We start from the raw sequence: 23,717 nt of genomic DNA on the forward strand, positions 1-23,717 counted from the left end.
CTGTCCATCTTGACCTGTCCATAGCTTGCCTGAGTAATTCAAGCCCCTTCGCCACGACAAGGCAGTGATCCATGAAGGGGCTTCTTCAGATACATGCACACAAAAGCTCATACCAAGAACAAACTTGGTCTCTAAGGAGCTACTGGAAGGAATTTTTTTTATTTTTTGTTTTGTTTTGACTATGGCAGACCAACACGGCTACCTACCTGTAACTCTCACTAATGGATCCTTGTCATCTTGCAGAAGAGGGCAACCAATATGATCAAGGGTCTGGAAACCAAGCCATACGAGGAACAGTTGAGGGAGTTGAGACATTTCCAAAGTGAAATTATATATTTTAATGCCAGTGAAATTCCATGCCACCCTTTTTTGAGTCTTGAATTAAATTTACGCTTCCTCATAATGTGAAGATCCAAACCTTTTGGAATATGTAGTGGTGCCAAGACTACAAGATACGATAATCTTTATTGTCATTGCCCCATACAGAACAACGAAATTGAAAAATCTACATCAGACATGCAAAAACCGACAAGCCTACTATCCTGAAAATTCCTAAATAATTTGTCCTAATAAACCCTCTCCAGGGAACACTCAGCCGCAGCGTCTGCACACGCCGCCATCTTGCAATGCAAATTGAGCCAACCACAAAGGGAGTACCCAAAGCATATTTTGATTATTTCCAGGTGAACTGGCTGCAATATGAACATGCATGCACTACATCAGTTTCATAGCTCAGGAAACAAGTTTGTAATAGATATATCTTGTGCAATACAAGCTGATTTAGCTAATCTCATTTTGAACTGCTAAAAATGTTTTGGATCTCCATCGCTTTCTGCCACACTTTCACTCACTGAAGAAAAAAATAAACTACGAATGTCCCTTGCTTTGAAGTTCAGTCATTGGTCACACCTAAAACTCTGAGATGTTGAAAAGGTTTTTGAGTATCACGAGTTGAATCCAGATATACAGTTGTATCCAACTAAATCACACCCAGACTAATCACTTGAAATCTGTGGCTATATGCTTGAGTGCGACATAGTTGCATACACCCTAAACCATGATTTAGTCCCAATAATTTCAATAAAAGGAAAGTGTGACTAAGCAAAGCTGCATTCCTAACACCTATTACATGGCGTAAGCACCAATGGATTCAACAGGGCTTGCTTCTGAATAGACAGGGGGTCATAACAAATGCTGGTTTGTACTGTCTTCTAGTTGCACTGAACTTTGTTACTCCAAGCACAAGTAGCCAAATTGAGTGGCCCTGAAGAAAGGCAGGACTGCTTAAAAAACTATTTATAAATGTACAAAGGATCTCTCATTGTAAGTACTGGCTTCAAAATGTGTTTCGAACTGCACCATTGGCAAGTGAGATGGGGAGCAAAAGGGCTTCACTGGTTACCACAAAAGTAACATGTAACAGGGCACTAGTTTCAAAGTAAGCTAGTTGAGCTTTGTTTCCAATGAAATCAATGGAACTTCAGTTAACTAACAGGTTACTCTGGATCCAACCCATTGTTAATGCGCTTTTTTGCGGTGTGTGTGTGTGTGTGTGTGTGTGTGTCAGGAGCTGTTTCCCAGTGAAGAAACAAAACAGTCACAAGGTCTGGTAACATTTTAAGTCATTACAAACAATTTCCTAGTGATGTTCCCAAAAGCAATCAGTATGAGAAGCACCATCTGCACTTTGCATATTGCAGATGCACAATGCTGCTCTATGTCTGATGCCAATTAAGCCAATATATGCAACATTAATTATGCTAATGATATGGCCCTAACAGACAATCCCTTCCTTATTGATTTATTTCTACAGCGATGCAGAAAAGGCTAGCGTGGCATGCGTAAAATTGGTGGAACACTGAGTGCTACCAATCTTCTCTGAACCTCCCAAGGCAACCTTGCAGATAAAGCTAGGCAATCTCCCAGGCACCTGCGCAATACTTATGTTTTAAAATGTGGCTTGGATATGGAATTTCACAAGCTATCTAACGCAGAAGACATTTCTTCTCACTAAGGTTAAGTGGCTAACAGCTAGGCTTCTTTTAAAAAGGGAGAACCCATTCTGGAAGCGTAGTGCCTAGCTACTGTTCTAGCTCGCTCCCACCAGACCCCTCTTCCATTCTGTGGCATAATAAAAAGATAATCAGCTTCAAGCAGACAAAAACTGTTATAAAAGATCAAAGCAGAGTGAAGTGGTTTAGACACTAGTCAAAGCCCAAATGCTAATGTTTCAAATGAACTTGCAGTGAACCATATTGTGTATGAAATCATTTTGATCCAGCTCCAACGCTGCATCATCTGCATGTCTGTATTAATGATATCACCCCATAGAGGGGACAGACGCAAATATCAGAACACATCTGAAGCCGGCTTTGTTTTTCCAAAGGAAGCAGAATCTGATAGGACAGTCTCTCTATTTTCAACCTCCCTATCTAATGAACAAGATACAAAAGAGGTTGTATGTACATGGTGGCAGGGGCAGGGGGTGGGGAGAGAGGCAGAAAGCCCAGGCTTCCGTTTCCAATTTCGCTGCAGCAATTTGAACCACAACTAGACAAGCTGCTGTGCAGTTTAAAAATCTGCCTGCCTCTTCAACAGTGGAAATTGTAGCTGGAAAAATCAAGGATCAAAGGTCTGGCTGTGTGCAAAGTTCTCTACCACATGCTTATATCTCTTGTTTGGATACCAGTCCTATGAAGTACAGAGAAGAGAATGTGTCCATTTCAGTTTATCCGTTTCACATTTTTCCAATCTCGGACTCTCTGCATTTCCATGTCGGTTTGTAACTTTGTTTTCTAAGAGTTCCCTTTGTCTTATTTTGAAAGCAAACCCCCATTAAGTTTCACGAACCAGGAAAACAGGGTTCAATTTTTCCAAAGCATTTTTAGTGCCAGTGCTGATGAAAATACTTATGAACATTCAATTTTAAGACGTGCTGTAAAAAATCCATGTTGGCACTACCTTCCAAATGACACTATCCTTGCAGAATCTTTAGCACAAAACAAAGGCTTTGAATTTATCACTGTTTTCATTCCAGTGGAATGGGGAAAACAACACACCCTCGTTATCCAAGTTGCTTAAAATGTTATTTGCGACACTCCAGGAAAATTAATTCCAGGAACACGCATCAGGGCATTTCATATATCTGGTTGTTTTAATAATCTTCAGAGAGATATAAATAGATAGCATGCTCAGATGGCATGCTCTGGAATTTAAAGCAAAGTCATCTTACCACAAAAAGGAGAAAGTTAAAACCAGAGTATGTGTAAGATTGTGAAATAGTGGAATTATTATTGATTGGGACCATTTGTCAGAAGGAGGGATTGTCTTCAAGAGAAGTCATGAATCTGACACAATCCCATTTAAGGCAACAGACTCTGGACTAAACCTTTTCCCTCTTCACAGAACCAAAACAACTTCTGCACAGAGGAGACTAACTTTCAAAGACTCCACCTACCCAGAGAATGCTTGACCTTTAAACATTTCAATATTGTCAGCAACCAATTTGGAACAATTCTCTTGAAACAGAGGGGCATGTTCTACACAGAGCAATTGTTGATCTAGTCTTTTGGTTGGAATGAGATATATAACCAGATACTCATACTATCATGGGCATTAAGAGGTAAATATTTATTCTTATGACAGAAAGTGCCAGACTTTGGGGAGAGGTGTGTCACCTGATTCAAGGAACTACTAACTGGGAGACCAGTGCTCAAATCCCCACTCAAACATGAAGCTCACTTGGATGACCTTGGACCAGGCCCAGTCTCTCAGCCTCACAGGTTTGTTGTAAGGATAAAATGGGGAGGGGAAGAAGCATGTCTTTGGAGGAAATATGGGATACATATGCATACATAAACAAACAAATAAATATTCTCAAGCTCCAAGACCCAATAGGAAAACCAGCTATCATTATATGAGGGAAACTGTTACAGTAGTGAAGGGTTGACACCACAACTCAACACCAGTTCTATGTCTTCATAGAACTCACTTGTCTAAGATGAAAATCTCAAGGCTGGTTGCTGTTCAGACTCACTGACTCTTGAGGTTGATCTCTTTGCAACGCTATGTGGTAAAATCCCATGGCACTGCAGTTCCCTCCTCTCTTACCTGCACTCTTAAGACTATGCATGCCTCGCATTTCTTTCCTGGGATTTCTGCTAATATTAAATAAAGCCCAATTCCTGTTCTTACCTGCTACCTGTTCTACCTTGCCTGCTTAACTGCTGCTTATTTGACTTGAAAGCTAGTGTGGTTTAACGGTTACAGTGCCAGACTAGAAGTGGAAAGATCCTGGTGTGAATGTTCTCTGAATGACCTATTCACACTATTTTAGCTTGACCAACCTCACAGGGTTTTTGTTGCTATGAAATGAGAGGACGCTGCCTCTAAAACATATTGCAAACTACCCTGAATTCCTAGAAGAAAGGCTGAGATTATAGTGTAAATAATAATTAATTTAAGATACATGACTCAGTCTGAATACAATTTACCAACTGGTAAAATTCTTACAAGGGTGTGCATGAAGCCACTGTAAAACAGTTATCTGAGTCCATATAAATAGCCAAATTACACCTGGTGTGTACTAACACTACAAAATTTTGTTCAATGGTATCATCATGTCAGTTTTACTCTGTTTCCCCAGATTTCTGATCATGCACAAGAGTGTAATGAAATTCTCTTTACTACTTGGCAGAATACTACATTGAGTAGACACAGACTACCATGTTATCATATATCTTCTATTAATATGTGGTAATGCCCTTCTTACTATGTGTGGCTAGATGAGTTCAACAGTCAAGAAGTCATCTGGTCACCCACGCAGGTTCAGAGACAATGCCAAACAGCCAGTCAGCTCATGAGAAGTTAGCACTTGGTAAAATAGTCACCTGTATTCATACAGGCAAACACTCTTATTCTTGGTATTTTTCCAGACAGTATCACTCTCTTCCCTGAACAAATGATTACTGTGATTGCAAACAATCTGTCTGGAGCTGTTCCAATGCAGTCTTCTGGATCAGACTTCCAAGCCCAGAGAACACACATAAAGCACCCATTTTGCATGTACATATTCTCTTGTTGGATTAGAGGTGATGATTTGTTTGTACTCAGTCTCAACTGAAAATCTGTCTTGGCACATTCATCTGAACTCTAAGAGGGGCTATGTGCACATATAAACCTTTCTCTATTAGCATTAGCTGCTTCCTGTTCATTTCCGTGCCGTTTATTGTGCACAATTCTTGCTTATTAAATAAAAATGAAAATCCAACAATTGATGGTAAAAAGAGAGAGAGAGAAGCTTAATTTTACTAAGCCAAATATCCTAAAATTATTATTTGTTCGAACTGGTGGGAAGTCTCTTTAGGATAACAACCACTCAGCATAACATCTTCATCTTGAGTTCTCTCTCAAACTGATTGCAAAGATCAAATACACTTAAAAAATTACCAGAAAGAAACCAACTACAGATACTTATGTACAACTAATATATGGAGAATTCTTAACTGCACATAAGCCATCATTTCAATTAAACAATGAAGGAGACTTTCCCCTTACTGGTATTACAGCACTAGCTCTGAGCTGACAAAAGTAGATTCATTACCATACTAGCAAAGATGATGGAGTTGCAGTAGGAAATGCATCTCTCCTGATTCCACTTACTTTATATACCTTACTACTGTAGTCCATGCACTGGTAACCTCAATACTGGATTACTACAATGCACTCTATGTGGTTACCACCAACACATGATACCATCAAAAGAACTGAAGTGACTTCCCATCTGCTACTGGACTAGGCTGAAGATACCGGTACTTGCCTTACCTGGTATGTCCCAGCTCAATCATTGAGATTATTTGGGGAAGCACTATTAGTTGTCCCCCACAGACCAAAAACACAACTTATGCTACTGAGTCATGCAATCAGTATAGTGGACCCAACACTACAGAACTCCCTACCATTAGAAAGCAGGCAGGCACTGTCCCTACTAAGTTTCAGATGCCAGGTGAAAAGAAAATTAATTCAGGAAGCCTTTTCACCATGGATGCTGTTCTGATGTTTTATTCATGTTCTAAATTTTGTATGTTTTTTATTTGAGAACCAGATGAGATGAAAAGTGGTGTGTGTGTGTGTGTGTGTGTGCAGTCCCACATGGATACTGGAGTTCTGAAACATCTGGTTTAATCTATTTTATTCTTAGAGGAAACATTTTAGAACACAGAAAGCACAATTTTCTTGAGCGTGCTGGAGACAGGGAGCATAAAAATGTTCACATGCCATACTAAGCTTGATTAAACCACAATGTGTACCAGCACACACAGCCAGAGAACCCTCTTTACACAAGCAAGGGGTTGGCTTAATATTCTTTCTGAATCACGGATGATTGTTTCTTTTGCCCCAACCAACCATGGATTGCTGCCCAGCCTTGAACCATGGTTTGTGGTTGGCTTTGTAATAATGGTATCTTAAGGTGAAGCAAACCATCAAACCTGGGCCATAGCTCAATGGTAGTGCATCTGCTTTGCATGCAGAAAGTCCTAGGTCCAATCCCTGGCATCTCCAGGTAAGGCCAGGAGAGACATAGGGCCATTAGACTATTGTTACATCTAGTTCATTATTGTCTACAGTACTGACTGGCAGAAGCTTTCAAGATAGGAGACTTTCCTAGTCCTTCCCTAAAACAGCTAAATGCATACTGTGCCTAACTGAAAGAAACTGGTTGAAATATGATATTATTATTATTATTATTATTATTATTATTATTATTATTATTATATGATGTTGTCCTAACTCAGTTTGGCATATTTGCAAGAGAATGCACTTACACCAAAGTGTCACACTTATTATTCAATTCTCAGAGCTCACCGTTTTACTTCAAATGGGTCACAAAGAAATAACCTGCAATTTAATTTTCATGTAAAAATTTATTTTCTGAATGAGTCAAACCAACACCATCCATATACAAGAAGGAGGCATCATCAGGATTGTGGGAAATTCAAGATTTGCAGAATTACTTTTTTTAAGGGGGGGGGACCCTGATGGCGGGGGAAATCCCTTAGAATAGTTCAATAAGGACAGAACATGCTCAGTGATCATGGAACACTGAGTGCCTGTTTGGGATGGATGGAAACCAACCAGGAGAAGAAGGAAATAAGAGTTCACTGGAAAGGGTATGATGGACAGAAACCTGGAAATAACTACTGTGCACTGCAGGTTTCGCTTTTGTTTCTAAATGCGGAACAATGGAACAAAGAGGCTGGAAGGGGTTTAGGGAAAGTCAACTGCCTTAACGGATCAAACAGAGTATCACAAGCAGAAGGCAGGAGCAATCCAAATAAACCTTGCTAGAATTGCCACCAGCACAAGGAATTTGCTTAGAAAACACACCCATATCCAGTGTTACTTCTGGTTACAAACGCTTCTGGTTAAGAACGCTTCAGGTTACAAGCTCTGCTAACCCGGAAGAAGCTGCTCCTGGTTGCGAACTTTGCCCCAGGATCCGAACGAAAATTGAGCGCCAGAGGTGCACGCGCAGCAGGAAGCCCCATTAGCGAAAGTGCGTCTCAGGATAAGAATGGTTTCAGCTTAAGAACAGACCTTCGGAACGAATTAAGTTCGTAACCAGAGGTACCACTGTATAAACAAGTAGCACACTTATTGCTAGAATACTTTATATAAAAAGTAGGCCTTACACAAATAAATTTGCAGTGGAGTTGAGCCAATGCAAGTATTTTTCTTAATTAAAAATTAAAAATGCATAGTCAAGACAATGCATCATTCTATTACAGAACAAATAATCTCCAGGATCTGCTTTTTAAAAGATCATGTAGGAGACACTAATGTTTTGCCCAGGCTACAGAATTCTGGCAGCAAATATCCAACAAGTTTAGAAAGCAACTGAGTGTTTCATTATCTCCTTAATCACACCATAAAAGTATAGCCTACTTCCAACATTTCAGCTTTGTGATGAAAAAACATATTGGCTGTATTTTTTGCATACACCTACAAAGGGAGGCGGGCGGTAAAACAATATATCACTTACTTGGGAGGAAAACATGCATTATCCACCTCATCATGCCATTTTTATTCTCAGAGCAGCTACCTGGTAGATACTGACCTAAAAATAAAAATAAAGAATGCTGTCAAGAGTACAGTATGTTTGATGGGTTCTCTCTTCTACGTACATTTGATATACTGCCTTCTATCATTGCTTGTGCTAATGTTCCACAATTTGAGACCGGCTGCTCCTGCTTCGCTGGAAGCTATTAAGGACTATTTGTCTTTTCAAGCTAAATATTCAGACATATTATATAAACAATCATTCCTAAACTACAGCCCAACTTGAAAAGTGCTTAGTCTGCAGGAAACTCACTCCTTGCTGAGCATGCTTAGGATTAGCAGCCTTACACCCTTTTCACATATTCCATTGTTTGCTGTCAAATGCACACTCAGAAGAAGTTGCAGCCAATTCCAGTAAATACCCAGTATCTGGATGCTGGGTAGGGGTGGCAAGTGGCCTGGGTGGCAGGTTAGTGGGGCAGTAAAAAAGCATGCTGCCCTGCCTGATGATGGCACAGATGCAGGAGAGAGAGGAAGAAGTCTCTTGGTGACTCATCTCCCTGCATTACCTCTCCTCCATCTGTTCCTTGTGCAGAACCCAGAGTGAAGCTAATAGGAGAAAAGGGTTTTCATAAGGATTTTTAAAAGAAATTGCAAATCACTGCATAAAATATGGAGAACTGAATTTAATATTGGGGGGGGGGGGCAAGAAACAGACAGAACTGAAATTGATGGCTCCTTCCATCCCTACTTCCAGGATTGCTTCTCCCACTTGCCCCAAGAGAAGAAGGAGCAGCTACCAGACACTAGCTAAACCACAAAAAGGCAGAAAATCAGGTTTATCCTTATATGTGAACATGGCCAATGAATTAGTTAGGTGGCCAATTCTCCACGAGCATTGTGAAATCTGGGAAGAAAAATAAGAGTGTCATTAATTAGGGTGGCACACCATGCTGCTCAACCCATACTAGGCAGACTGCAAAATTGTATTTTGTGCTTATGAAGAAAAATTCAGGTAACCATAAAATTCAGTTAAGCCACAAGGACAGCACAGCAGCAGTTGTACAAAATAGTCCCCAGTGGCCTGCTTTAGCCATCCATCACTATTATTTGCCTGAGGCATGGGAAGAGATTATTCAATTGGGCAGCAGCAGGAGTAAGCAGAGACCAACGCTTAGCACCAATTTCTGAATCTCTTGAGAAGAAAAGAACCAGACAACGATGAGGTTAGCAACTGTGTGGGAGTATCAGTAAATGAACCATGTTCCAGAGCCAACTAAGGAATCACTCAAAAATGGGGAGGGGGATTGCAAAGATTAATTCTTTAAGAAAAATCAGCCCCCTCTACAGTTCTCATCTAACTGCCTGCCCTTTTATCAGCTGTCACAATAAACTGAAACACTGGTAAACCATTTCTCATGAAATCATTGTTTTAAAAACATTAGTTATCTTGTAAAGTTTGATGAAGTCCCCACATAACCATGTATGCTTAGGGAATGTGAGGAGCAATTTCCCATGGACCAAAGTGATTTTGAAAGAAGAGATGCATAAAAAACAAAAAAGGGTACCATTACCACTTTTTAAAAATACAAGGTTTCAGCTGCATTAAGATACAAGCTGTGGTTGTGCAAACTCTAAATCTTCTCATTAGTTTGAGCAGATTTGAGCTAAGAACATAAAAACTGCTTTGCTGGATCAAACCAAGGGTCAATCTAGTGCAGCATTCTCCTTCCATCAGTGGCCAATTGATGACATTTGCATCATACCTTTCCCCTTAAGATGCTTCACTTAGAAGTTTTGAATCAGCAAATTCTTATTGAAATAGTGAAGCAGAGTCACCGTACTTCCAGAGCCAAAGTCTGTACTTGAGGAAAAGTAAACTCCACACTACAAGGAAATCCCTGTGGCAAATGCCTAGAAATTGCTAAAAGAGGGATTAGATATCACTATAAAATGATGGCACTGGTTGCAGTCAATTATGCCAAACTATGATGCTATTTTGTGACTAGTGAGCCTCAGTAATTTACAGTCATCCGAGGTGGGGCCTGAAGACAGAATGTTTGAGAACCCCTATAGATGACCGACTTAGTGCAATTCAATTTTAAACTTTTGTATAGTCCTCTCTGAAAATGCTCTTGGGGGAAAAATGGGACTGAAAGATATATATCATCTCTTTGTCCCTCTAAGACACAAGTGTCCTGTAATAATGGCATGTGCTGTCATGAAATAGAATGCTACCCAGAAGCAAAGTCTAGGCAGGTGCAGCCGAAAGCAACAGAAGATCTATAACTCACAGCAGCTTGAAGAGGACAAAAAAAGTAATGTAAAGAACTAAACCAACATGATACTTAATTATCAGACTGTTGAAGCTCATTAGATGATGCAAGAAATCAATTTGCTTATTTCTGCAAGCTGAAAATGATATGTTCCTTGTTTGGAAAAGGCCCCAAGTTCAATCCTTGGCATCTCCTAGTAGAGCTTAAAAAAAGTCCCATCTGGTCTGAAACCATGCAGAGCTTCTGCCACTCAATGTTGGCAGTACTGAGCTACATGGACTACTGGTCTGACTTAGACAGCTTCCTGAGTTACTATCAGTGGTAGCTGGTGCCCAGTGGGACAAGGTGGGCAGAGATCAACAGCAGGTAGAGCCAGAGCCAATGACAGGCAGTCAGCTAATTCTGGTTTTGCCCCTATCTTTCCCTGGGCTGTGTTCTGCAAGGAGCAACACTGAGACCAAGGAAGAGGAAGCCCTGGAACTGGATACAAGGAAGAAGACAGGCAGGTGGGAGCTGCCTGAAGGCAGGCTAAGATTGGTGGGGCCCCATTTGCCCTAATGTACCAACCTTTGCTTGTTACTATGCTTATACTTGTGTCACAACTATTTGGTTTTTTTTGTCTAGGCCAAGTTGCTTTATGTATATCACTTTGGGACCCAGCATCACACAAACACATGGAGACACACACAGAGAGAGAGAGCAGTTAAGATGCCTAAATAGGTATCACCACTGGACTGCCCTCTGTTGAAAAGCAATTGCTCAAACTTGGGTTAAAGATGGGAGGAGGCAGCATAAGGCTTTTTCACATAGCATCAAACTGAATTTTGGTGCTATGTGTGAAAAAACTCATTGACAAAATGAAATAGCTTATGGGAGGGGATGGAGGTCAAAATGGGAAGTTAACACTGTGGTTTCATTTGTGCAGCCCACAAAGTGCAGTACTGAATCAAAATCAGGTATCTGTAATAAAGCACATGGTTCTAAATCTGCCAGAGTCCTGTTCAGAACTGATCAAATGAAGTGACCAAGTAAATGAAACAGAAAAAGTGTCAAAATAACAAAAGTACACAGGATTCTTGAATGCTGAGTGCATATTGTATTCTGTCTTAATGGAAACAAATAATGAGAGTTGGTTATAGGAATATAGTAACTTGGGTGGGAAGCACAATATGAAAAGCCTTCCCATTAATTAGTGCCAGGAGGAAGAAGCTCAAAAATGAACCTGAGAGTAGTATGTGCACAGGATGGACATCTGACGCCCCTTTAAAACCATCAAGCAGACATGGAGACAGTAATCACAGTTAAGTATTTTCATACAGTAAATGTCTGCTCAGATCAAGCCAGAACAGGACTACTCTTGGCTGATTTTGTGCCGCGCAATTCTGCTAGCCACATGCAATATTGAGGTGTCAAAGCATTGCCTGCACCCATCAATCACCCACCCAAACCCTTCAGATCAGTGATGAGCATACTCCTCTCAACTTGATTTGGAATTAAGTTAGCATTTTCAAGTGCATCTTTGGAGAACACTTGGGGAGGGGAATCCTCCCCCACTCAAGTGCTCTACCACTGATTCATAATGCTTTTGCAAAGTAATCATCTACAGTCCCCTCGCTATTGCAAAGTCATTTTAACAAGCATCTTGGAGCAGATACAGCCTGTGGCAAACAAAGTTTCTCAAAAGTAATGAAGTTTGTTCACATTTGAGGGGAAGAAACACGTTACATCAAAACATTGTTTTGCATTTGTTTGTTTCATTTTTCTTTAAGCAAACAATGACAGCCCTGTTCCCTGTCAGTATCACGGCATGAATGGATTAACCCTTTCCCCCTGCAAAATGGTCCCAATATATCTCACACACTCTTGTCCCAAACTGCTACTTGTTCCAGGAGAAAAGCTCTTTCTCTGCTTTGGTAACTAAATTTGATCCAGGTAATACATGCATTATTAACCCTTTCTACTCTGTAGCAACCACAAAGCCATTTTGTTTCTTCCAAATAATTTCATACTGAATTATTATTGCATTTAAATCTTTTTTATAAATAAACATCTGAATTTCTGCAACAGTGTGATTATTGTCAGCTCCCCAAAAGTGGCTCATTAATAATAGGCAGCAATAAATTCCACAGGTTATCCACGCTAATGTTATTCCACCTTTGTGCATACTGCTTACTCCAGGAAACATTCTTTAAAAGTTAGCTTTCCCACATGTAAGACATGTGTACATGTTCATATGTTTTCTGACACTTTGCCAGATCTGGCAACACTGTCCACACCACAAAAGACAGAGTTTTCATACCACCAGTCCTATGAAGTTGTCTGGGTTGTTCTCACAATGTATGGACAAATCTGGTTCTTGGTAAAACACAGTGATTTCACTGACCTGAAGCAGTTACGGTATTCCACAGACAGAAAGCCAGTAAATGAAAAAGTAGTCTTGCTGATTGTTGTGATCTGTTGCAGATCCTTTTATCTCCAGTGAGAACTGGAGGAAAGCTTTTCCCATTGGAGCCAAGATTTAATTGGCTTGCCCAATGACCCCAGTTTTCCTCAGGTAGGTTTGCTGTTACACATAAATTATTTAATAGCAACCATGATGTGAGCTTCCAGTTTAATCCACTGTGCAATTATTTAACCAAACATTTGGCAAATGACCCATGGCTGTTAATATGAAAAACATGAAGAGACGGGTCCAGAATTGTTCAAGAGATTATAGCATGGGAGTTAATTGGAGTTATGGCACTTCTTTCTGCAGCACAGTGCTGAAGCGCTTGTTCAACAAAACCAAGACAAATCCCAATTCAACAGGAGTGCTCAGGGAAAAAAAAGGTAAAAGGGACAAATCAAGTATGTAAAATAGTCTTGGGCACTCTTCACTGATGTGAAAAGAATATAACGAATGCTTCATTGCTCAAAGGGAGAATATTTCATTCTTGCCAGGGGACAGGTTTACAAAGGATGATATTTACATTTTCCTGCAACCTCTAATTTTCCCATTCATCATTTGCCAGAGCCTGAAGAACTTACGCAGTGCGTGGAATGTTTGCATATGCTTAATGATCCTTTTACCAAACAAATGCCTCAGATGCAAATGAGGAAATTAGTTAATATTGCTGATGCTGCTACTTTAGATCCATTAATATCGCACCACGTCTCTGATTTACACAGGCCTGGATAATGGCGTGAAGGCACAAGATGTTACAACTGCCTAAAGCCAAACAGATCTGGCCATGTTAGCTGCCTGGATAGGAGACCACCTGAGAACTATGTGTACACCATTCTCAGCAATTTTGAGGAAGGATTTAAGTGAAACAAACAAATCCTGCCACAAGTTATGGAGAAGAAACCTTCCATTTGTGAAACTGGTTCCAAGTAGAGGATCAGGGTCACACAATGAAACACAGTACACAAGCTAATATAGCAAAGACATAAAAGGATGGGGAAAGACCACAGCTCAGTAGCAGAGCACAAACTCTGCATAGAAAAGGTCCCACATTCAACATCTGACATCTCCAGGTAGGACTGGGAAGGACTCCTGCCTGAAACCCTGGAGACTCTACTGCACGTTAGTGTTGACAGTATTGACTAGATGGACCAATGATCTGACTTGGTACAAAGCACCTTCCAATGCAGGCCCAGCCCACCCATGAGGCAGACTAAAGCAGCTGCCTTGGGCAGCACTATCCCATGGCCTGCCATGCTGCCAGAGAAGCAAGGAGATGAAGTGGTGGCAGCTTCTGATAAGATCATCTGCTCTGCTGTCCCTATATGGACTGAGATGTAGGTGAAGAGGTGCCTTCTCAGTTATGATGCTGAGACACTGGGATGACCTTCACTATTTGGTCCTCTCACTACAGTATATGAATTCTGCCATGCAGTAATGCATGGAGCATTTGAAAGGTACAGCTAAGAAATTACTAGTGTTACTGAGACAGGGAAGGTTTCTTGACTGGTATTTGTATTTTGTGCCTGCTGTTTGCTTCGATGTATTTTATTCTTCTTCTATTGGTTTAAAAGAATGTGTTAACCACTTTGAGTTCTGAAGGAGGAGAAAAGTGAGTCAGAAATATAAAACACACTCTTTTTGTACAATCTGCAAACTATTACACAGCTCCCAAACCAAGACATACATGTGCCACAGGAAGCCTAAAAGTTGTACAATGGCTTTCCTGAACCATCTCACCTGGTGCTAGAAGTTAGGACCTCAATGAATCTCCAGTTGTTTCTATATTAAGTGCTTCAAGCCAATCCAGCCTTGCTAGCGACTGCAACCCTGCTCGTGTTCCTCATCAAACCCCACCCCCATCTCTTCACCAACCCCACCCATTCCACCAACTCCCCTTAGACCTCAGCAACCTCCCACTCTCCTTGGATCATGAGTAGTGAACCATTTTGGCTCCACGGACAACATCTTTATCTGGACTGATCTTGTGGGACACATTTGATCTGCCAGTCTCATGATGACACAAGGTTATTGTGTGTAAGGTTCTTAAGCTGGGACTTCAAAGCACCTTACAAGGAACTCCCCCCCCCCAAAAAAGAGGGGTTCCCCCCCCTTCATTTTAGAAGGGGCTTCCATGGAATCCCCTACAAAAAAGATGGCAGAATCTCTCTTTTAGTAGAAAATTATGATGCATACCCCTTTGTCAATCAGGGAGGGGTATACATCAAAATCCCCATCCGCAGTCAGAATTGAATTTCCCCATCATGTGCACCAGGGTTTCCATACAGCTCTGCATGGAATACCCTGCTACAATGATTAGAGGGGATCCATGTTAGCAGAAGAATCAGTTTGCATGTTAAAACTTTTAAAATTTAGGTGTCGTTTTAGTAGCAGTTTCCATCCAGGTTTGCATGGGAAACTCTGCTAAATTGATGGAGGTGGGAGATGACATTTAGCAGGTGATTGTGATGCAAATGGTTGTGAGTCCAGAGGCATTGACAGGTTCAGGCATGGGGTGGCAGGCAGAGATGGATGTGGGTTGGAGAACAAGAGGAAGAAATGGGGGTGGGCGTGAGACCAGGAAACATAGGCTGGAGGAGGTGTGTGCCTCTCTCCTCTCTCTCTCTCTCAAGATACAACTGCTCTGGATGGGGAAGCAGGATTCTTGCCAGCCCTCCTCCCTCTTGTGGAGAGGAACACATTAATGGAATCCAGGGAGGACATCTGGAGGGCCAAAGGTTCCCCACACCTGCTTTAGCGGTTATTTCATGCAGGTGTTCAACACATAAAAGCCCAGCTTGGGGTGGCAGGTCAGATGGTGTAATTAATTATTACATAATCATCACTGTGCTTTTCTGTGTTTCATTTTCCTCTGACCTCACTGCTGACTATTCTCCCCCTTGCAAAACCATGTGTACCTGTAACTCAGGAAAACTTTTCATGAATCTGATGAAGCAGATTGTAGTCTACAGATTTACAGACCAGCTTACAAGGAACCATGTGGCAAGAAAAGTTCATTTGAACATCTGCTTTCAAACAACCAACACTAAAGTTCTAGCCAAAGGAAGTTAGCACGCCAGTGGGTAACCATTCTTGTTTTATATAAGTTTTTTTTTTATTATCTCCCCTCCCTGCAATTTAGCCTGTATGCAAAATAGTGTCTCACTTTTCTTCACCTTAACAAGTCTCCAGAAACAAAAAGCATCTTCTGAACAACAGAACCTTAAGCGGCACATAGTGTGCACCTGGTGCAGTGAGATACGGAGATCTGAAAGTAATAAGAGGATTCTAAGTCACAGTCTAATGAAAGCACAACAACAATCTGCCTATTACATAGTGCAATGCAAAAGCTCATCTGCATTTTGAGAGGCCTCTTAATATTCCACAAGCAAAGAATTGCCCAGTCCCTGAATTTTACAGAGGCACAAGACAGCAGCAAAGCAAGAATTAAAAGAAAAGCAATCCAGGAGTCTACTACAAAGTGCAATATTTACTGATTCCACTCTGCACAAAAATGTATCGTAATCCTAAGAGTGATTAAAACACTTCTGTTGCTACATAGGATTAAAAGCTTGCCTACCACTGGCAGATCAGAAGCAGGATAAGAGGCAGGGACTACATTAAACACACCTAACATATAATGGGACCTTGCATGTCTCTGATCCACAAGCTATTCTGTCTCTAAGCAGTACATTTTTACAAGGCTTTCTTTGTCACTGTTTATTTTCTGGAATACCCCAGAAGATGAGATGGATACAGCTTGGAGTTCTGCATATATTACAGATGATATTGTGGTGGGGAACCTGTGGCCGGGCTACAACCCCCACCATCCCTGGCCACTCCCCATATGATCACATTCAGATGCAATATGAAGTCATTAACCATAATTAAAATGGCCCGAGTAGCTTGCACACAAGCAACACACCTTGGCTTCAGATGTTGGCATGTCTGGAGAGAAACACACTGCAAGCACCAGTCCAGATGTTAATACTAAGCCAGAGGCTCTGTGGTTCACTTCCCCCACTCAAATAAGCAAAGCATGAGAGTTTGGGCAGCATGCACGAACACACAGCTTGTGCACAGGCGAAGTTGTCTAATCACAGTTAATCACAGAATCGTAGATTCGGAAGGGATCCAAGGGTCATCTAGTCCAACCCCCTGCAATGCAGGAATCTGAGCTAAAGCATCCAAGACAGAAGACCACCCAGCCTCTGATGAAATACCTCCAAGGAGAGTCCACAACCTCCCAAGGGAGACTGTTCCACTGTGGAACAGCTCTTACTGACAGAAAGTTTTTCCATTATGTTTAGGCGGAATCTCCTTTCTTGTAAATTGAACCCACACGTTTGAATCCTACCCTTCAGAGCAGGAGAAAACAAGCATTTGTTAACTTTGGAACGTGGTATATTAATATCAACACTGGACAGCCTAAGACAAAATAAGTCTGGTCCCCGACTCAAGTTGACTACAGTATAAATTTAAACACAACACAACAGAAGGTGGTAAATGCAAAGAATTAAATTCAGTTGGGTGTGTGAACTAAGAGATTAAACCCAGTGAGTTTTAGTGCACCGCCTTCTACGGGATAAGGTATGCCTAACACATATCAGGCTAGTAAGACATGAGAAAAGCAGCATCATTTTGATGTTCTGGAAAGGAATCAGACGCATAAAAGAGACAAAACACTTTTAAGGAAGAGATCTTTGGAGTAGATGAGGGCAAAAGATCTGGAGTAACACATGCAAGGGTTGTACTGGATGGACAGCATGCTAGCACATGCAGCTCAAAAGCACCCATGGCACACCTTCCCCGTTCTTGCTGCACCACTGATGTAACACAACATAGTTCTCTGAAGTTTGTGGCTTCTTATCTCCAAATAAACTGTAAGTATGAAGCAAACCTTGGTTACTGTTCCTGGTTTGTTTGGAAGAAGCCAGTGACAAGCCTGGGTTCAGATGACATGAAAAGCCTTGTTGCACCAATGCCTTGTTTTGCTCATGGCTTGGGAGTAGCAGCAAGAGCGAAGGAGGAGCACAGATGCTGGAGAACCTCAGGCACTAGGGGTTAAATGTGACCCTCCAGGGTTCTCTCTTTGGCCCTTGGAACTCTCCCCAGGACACCCTCCTCTCCCACCCTGCTTTGCTCATCTAGTAATTTTGCATAGCTGAAATGTGTCCTTAAGCTCCGATAATGTATTTTGCTTGACTGGGTGAAGCAGGGGTCAGCAAACTTTTTCAGCAGGGGAGAGGTCCACTGTCCCTCAGACCTTTGGGGGGGGCAGACTATATATTGGGAGGGGGGAGAATGGATTCCTATGCCCCACAAATAACCCAGAGATGCATTTTAAATAAAAGAACACATTCTACTCAGGTAAAAACACGCCAATTCCCGGACCGTCTGCGGGCCAGATTTAGAAGGCGATTGGGCCGGAACCAGCCCCAGAGCCTTAGTTTGCCTAGAGGATAGAGAGAGGTGTGTGAGTGTGTGTAGAAAATTGTCTATGGCACAAAAACTAATTTCTGGCTCTGGCTCTACCTACCTGTTGCCCACAAAAGGCTGTTCTGACTGGGAATGTTCCCTACCCATTTTTAATGTGTGGTTGGCATACAGACCACAGCACTGTGTCTGTAACAGCCTGCCACCACATATCAAGTTCCCCCTCCCATTCTCCATTAGACCAATTTCTTCAACCAAATAACCACTGAACCACTTTGGACTCACCTTTATTGTGTTAATGAAGTTTCTCTCCACAACCCTACTATTCACTGGCAATTTCCAACCTCTTTCCCCATTCCTCCCTTCCCCAGTTCCTTCCTTCCCCACCCTCGGTGCAAACTAGATAGCAAGTTCTCTGGGCCAGAGACGCGTCACTTCGATGCTTTGTGCTGTATACAACCCGGCACTGTTACCAAATTAAGAATTTAAGTAGGAGGAGAGGTCCCATTTTCTCTGCAACATAATGAAAGTATCTATGACATTCTGAACCACAGAGAACATTAGAAGGAATGGAAGCTTCCCCCAGATAATTCAACCCACTTCAAGACATCCTACAGCTCTGATGGCTGGCTTCAAACATATGGAAGTTTCTAAAAAGCGCTTCCACGCGGCAGCAATCCAAGAAGAGGGAGGTAACATTTAGAAGTCCTTACACCGTGTGCTTTTCAAATCTGGGGAGCATTTCCAGATTGGTGCCACTTACTCTTTGTGGCAGCTGGCAGGCACTGGTGTGGAAGCTTTCTGTATGAGTGAAATAACACTGGTCCCAACCCAGAGGCTTGTGGCAACATAGATAAAAGAAAGAAAAAATATCTCCATATCCCCAGTCCAGATAAAATCCAATCTAAGAGGAATACGCTATGGACCCTCTGGGGTAGGCACTGTCTTCCTGTGTGTGTTTACTTTAAAAACTTCTTAAATGGCCCAATGCTAAAAGGAAGCCAAGCCAGGTGGCTACAGCCACCATCTTAATTTTCCAACCATGCTTCTAGGCTCTGCCACCAATCATGCTACAACAGGATCCAGAAGCATTGTAGGGCAACTCAAGATGGTGGCAACTGTAGGAATTCAGCTCTGCACTTCTATCAATGCTGGGTCATGGAATTAATATTATTTTTAAGTAGTGACACCTACTGCTTATCAGTAAGCTTGCCAGGGGTGTGCATTAGCCACTACAGTGGTGATGGAGGACCACCAGAGAATCTTGCCCAGACCCCACTCAAACCTGGCATCACGTAACCTCCTTTTAATTTTTTCAGGCTTAAAATATCCCGTGTATATTTTCCTGCTATAATTGGTTTTTTTGTTGTTGTTTAAAGGTTTTTAGTGTGCTTTTTAGCAACTGCAAACCATCACAAAAATCCTGGACTGAAGGGTAGTACGGAAATGTTCTTTTTTTTAAGTAACACATTAAAATAGTACTTCAGATTCAGCCATGTGCAATGGCCTGATGTAATTCACAGGCTTGTTTACACATTGCCTGAAAAGTGATGACATCCTGGAGAAGTATCATTTCTAATTACACAATGAGATACCCAAGTTTGTAACCCTGAAACCATCAACCCACTATCTACACTGCTAAGGAAGCACAGGCTGACTCAGCCAAATATGTATGCTCATTATCTTAGGTCATATTCCTAGATCACTTGTGACTTCCAGCTTGGACTACTTTAAAATGTAGGAAGTGACTAAAAGGATTAAGTATTGCACTTTATAAGTTGTTTGCTTTGTCTTTAAATATGTCAGTGGAGCAATGTACATAAAGGTAAAGGTAAAGGGACCCCTGACCGTTAGGTCCAGTCGCGAATGACTCTGGGGTTGTGGCGCTCATCTCACTTTACTAGTCGAGAGAGCCGGCGTACAACATCCGGGTCATGTGGCCAGCATGACTAAGCCACTTCTGGTGAAACCAGAGCAGCGCACAGAAATGCCGTTTACCTTCCAGCCAGAGCGGTACCTATATATCTACTTGCACTTGACGTGCTTTTGAACTGCTAGGTTGGCAGGAGCAGGGACTGAACAATGCGAGCTCAACTCATCGTGGGGATTCGAACCGCCAACCTTCTGATCGGCAAGCCCTAGGCTCAGTGGTTTAGACCACAGCGCCACAATGTTTCAATTCCACTTTCTTTCTCTCTTTTTTTTAAGGGACTTATTCTTGTACAGTACTAGCAACTGGACTCTGTAGCGGTGGATTTCTCTATCTGGTGTTAATTCCCTGGAACAGGTGGAAAGTGCAAGTTGTTAGAGGGGGTGAGCCAACAGAGCTGTCAATCACAGTTCTCCACCCATGGCTTCACACCAAACAAAGCATGCAAAAAAAAAATCTTTGTATTTCTATACGCAGAACAATCCCTTGGCAAGTCCCTCACCCGCCGCTTTCCTCTGGGGTATAACAGTGCAATCCAATGTATGTGTACTGACAGTTAAGTCGTGGTGAATTTTATGGGATGTGTATAGGATAAGAGACCAGTGATATAGATAGGGTGTACATTGGGAAACACTGGAAAGCTCTGCCACTGCAGATGCACTGGAATATCCCAATCAGTACAAGAGTACAAGAGATCCTTCAGTTATATTCTAATAAAGGAATTCTATATTGTTCCTATAGGTCATATACAACAACTCAACAGAAATGCTGAACATAAAAAGCCCTACTAAATACGTTCTGCAAACACATGTGGCAAAGTGTACTTTTATCCCTCCCTCATTGCTTGTTCTTCACACAAAAGTCTCAGAATACTTGGACGTTCATGTCAGTATGCTGTGTCCAAGAAATTCAGGCTTACCTGAGAAATAAGCCCTATTGTACTGTTTAGGATTTACTTTTGATTTGAGCTGCATAGCTTTGCATTGTCGGGCTGTGAACCAAGGATGCTTAATTCTTATTTTGTTTTTGTTTTTATGTCTTATTTTGTTTTCTTTAGTATTTTGGTTTCATGCCTGTTTTTAGACAAACTGCAAAGGAAGATGGTGGACAAACCTTCATCAGCATTTTTAAAACAGGCGCTGGATACAGCAGTGAATTACCTGTCTCAACAAAGGGTTGGACAAGAAGAGCCTTCTAACTCTACAATTCTTTGTGATTCTTACCATAAGTGCACATTGCTTTATGCACCTGGAATAGAAAATTGTATACTGTATATTGAAACAAAAAAACAAAAACAAAATAGAAATAACAAACATTTTGTAGGTGTGTCACACATTCATCTATTCCACTTTGTAACACTACAACTGGCAATTCTCAGCTGAAATGTGCGAACCAACTGCAGTGGAACAGTTTATGAAGAAGTGATATGGAAGTTTTGCCTTTGATGTTTTGATCTGGGTGGCTCTTTCCCACTTTTGCATCACTTCTTGATGTTGCAGTCATCAGGTGATGCACATGCATGTCCAAACAGGCCTTTAATCACCTAGAGGTAATATGACTGTTACCTAGCACACCCAGACCTGTGGGAACCCATAGGTTTCTTGACTTGGTGGAATAGTATCGTATTGACTTGACTCCATACAACATACTAGGATGCAACTCAGGTTAGCTGGACAAACCTGATGCTCACAATGTACCCTTAATCACCACTGGCTAAAATTACCTTATCATATGGGCAAATCCATTCAGCAACCTTGGAGGGTATATGAAACTAGCTTGTGTGCCGGGTCAATGCTTTTCAATCCCTGCTGGCTGAAAGCCATTTCTCTATCTCAAGCACACTGGGTTTCCCCCACCCCAACGCTTAGTGACAGCTCACAGGGAACAACCACAATTGCAATGGATTTACCTGCACCTGTTGACACCATCTGCAGCATATATACAAGTCTTAATAGATTGTGACAGGGCAGCATCTCAAATGGTACGGTGCACGGGCTGCAACCAGAATTCAAACCTGCCATATCATAGCAAATACTGACATGACAGGAGGCAGGCAAAAACCACTCTGCATGGGCTTCTGCATCTCTTCTTTAATATTAATTCAAACGTCCCTCACATTCAAAAGACAATGAGACCTGATACAACAGTTGGGGAGCGGTGTCAACCAAGGCTGCAATCCTATACTCTCCTGACTGGGGAGTAAACCTGAAAGCAATGGGTCTGAATTCTGAGGAGGCATTGATGGATTTCTCGAAGGGAACCTGCCTGGAGGAGAGCCGGCCAGGAAAAGCCAGGTCTATCTCAGCATTTCTCCTGAATCCGCCCTCGTCTAAAAAGACGCCACAGCGTGCCGGGAGGCGGGAAGCGAAGCTTTGGCGTTCTCTCACCCCAATGTTTTGGAGAAGGAGAAGAAAGCAGCAGCAGCTGCAGCGCGCCTATCCCGGCCTCGGTGCCTCAAGCGCAGAAACAAGGTCATATTTCCGAAGCGAGGACCAAACAGCGGCAGCGAGGGCGCGGGGTTTTTTTTCCCATCCAGCCGAGCCAACCAATAAACTTACCTCAGGAGGCCCCCTCCCCGCCGGCGAGCGGGCGAGTTCCTCTCGCAGCCGGGCCAAGGCGGCGCTTGTTTGACTCGCCGACTTAAGTGGACCCGAGCGGAGACGGAGGCGGGGCCGGCGGCGCTTGGCCCGGCAACAGAGCCCGAGCGAGCGGCATGGGCGCCCCCTAAGCCCGGAGCGGCGAGGGAGGGCAGGCGAAGGTCCGCGCGAGCCAAGGCAATGCAAAGCGGCGCTCGCGCCCTGCAGGACCACACAGCTGCTTCTTGGACTCGGTCCCGCCCTCCCTGCCGGCCTGCGTTGCGCTGGGGGCTCCCGGCCAGCCAGCCAGAGAGCGCGCGCGGGACGCGCCGGAGGAGAGAATACCTTGAACCATCTGTTGCAAAGCGCCTCTTTTCCTCCGGGGCTGCAGAAGGGCCTCCACGTCCGACTCCCTCTCCCCCCCCCCCATGCCGTCGCCCCGCAGACCCATCCAATCAACGGGGGTGGGGAGGGAGAAGCGGGATTATCTGCAGATGCCGGACTCGCTGAGCACGGTCACGTTTCGCGCCCTCCCCCCCGCCCTCCTTCCCAACTTTTGTATCCACCTGCTAAGTCCAGCCTGCTCTCCCAGCCCCCAAACCCCTTCCCCAAACCGCGTGTGTTTGGAGCTTCGGGGTCGCCGAAGGAGAGTGAACTGTTGTGCCTCTTCTTCCTAACCCGGTCCAGAACCTAATATATAGCCTTTTTCTCACGCGCTCAGCAGCAGCTTAAAATTTGCAAAAAACAAACAAACAAAAAACCTAACGATAAGGCAATCCAGGCACGTATATCCAGCGCCTGTTTTATCAGCCCTTTTCGTTGTCGAGCTGCATGTGCGTTTCTTGCACGTCTGACCTCAAAGCACATTCTTGCTCTCCAAGAATTCCAGGCCTTGTGGGTTGCAGGGGATTGCTGGGAAGTGAATTGGGTTGTTGTGGGTGACTGGGAATTGTTTACCCTGCCAAGTGCTGCGCCCAGATTATTTTATTTTATTTTTT

General features: G+C 42.7%; 1 long non-coding RNA gene across 1 annotated transcript; it reads right to left on the minus strand.

Moving 5' to 3' along the window:
- Positions 1 to 247: 247 nt before the first annotated feature.
- Positions 248 to 23,147, minus strand: LOC117048983. Its single transcript, XR_004426899.1, has 3 exons — positions 23,065 to 23,147; positions 8,042 to 8,116; positions 248 to 270 (listed from the first exon to the last, which is right to left on the minus strand). It is a non-coding gene; the product is annotated as an uncharacterized LOC117048983 (long non-coding RNA).
- Positions 23,148 to 23,717: the final 570 nt, after the last annotated feature.

Source organism: Lacerta agilis, chromosome 6 (genome assembly GCF_009819535.1).
Source record: "Lacerta agilis isolate rLacAgi1 chromosome 6, rLacAgi1.pri, whole genome shotgun sequence".
Classification (NCBI taxonomy): Eukaryota; Metazoa; Chordata; class Lepidosauria; order Squamata; family Lacertidae; genus Lacerta; species Lacerta agilis.